The sequence below is a fragment of the Merops nubicus genome, unplaced genomic scaffold (assembly GCF_000691845.1).
Source record: "Merops nubicus isolate BGI_N331 unplaced genomic scaffold, ASM69184v1 scaffold3531, whole genome shotgun sequence".
Taxonomy (NCBI): domain Eukaryota; kingdom Metazoa; phylum Chordata; class Aves; order Coraciiformes; family Meropidae; genus Merops; species Merops nubicus.
The window spans coordinates 37,778-38,428 of NW_008590635.1; the positions used below are offsets into that span (position 1 = coordinate 37,778).

Here is a 651-nt window from a genome sequence, read left to right on the forward strand (position 1 = left end):
GGACTAAATGCACTTCACATCTTTTCTCTCAGTTCTTTATAAAAGGACTAAAACCCTTCAAAATTTCCCTTCTTTTATCTCTTACTTCATACCCTGCTGCTTTTAAGGTTTGTCCTCCTGTGTGTAGCTGTAAGCCAGCACTCCGTGATCTCATCCTGAATATTCCCTCTGCCTTCAGCAGTTTCCAAATATGGAACAGTTTGACATTTTATTGTGGTCCACTGGCTCTTTGCCTGTTTCTTTTTCACTGAAAGCCTCACAGCCAGATGCAGTAAATTCATAGACATACTCTTAATTTGTTATTGTTTGAAAGACCAGCTGCAGCTGGTCTTGAGCTGCAACTTTCACATCCATATTTTTCAGCCTTCAAACCCCCTACCACTGAAGTGCTCAGACAGTATTTGCTTTGAAACATCTTCAGAACCTACCTGATGCAGTTCCAGAAGAAGTTTTAAGTACACATCTATTTTCCATTGTAGCAAACTGATGGTTCAAAGAGTTATAGCTGCTGCAAAACACAGCTTGGGATTGGCTGTCAGGTTTTATTACAGTTGAGAGCTGGGATCAGGAAAACAAAAGCATCCTGGATGTAAGCATGAAATAGCCATTCACAAAGACCATGTTGTGAAAGGAAATGTGTAATTTTTTTTC

The 651-nt window shown here is 39.8% G+C and overlaps 1 protein-coding gene across 1 annotated transcript in view; it reads left to right on the plus strand.

Moving 5' to 3' along the window:
* Window positions 1-651, plus strand: part of SLC1A2 (solute carrier family 1 (glial high affinity glutamate transporter), member 2) — a 24,046-nt gene that overhangs the window by 376 nt on the left and 23,019 nt on the right. The gene's annotated exons all lie outside the window — the stretch shown is intronic.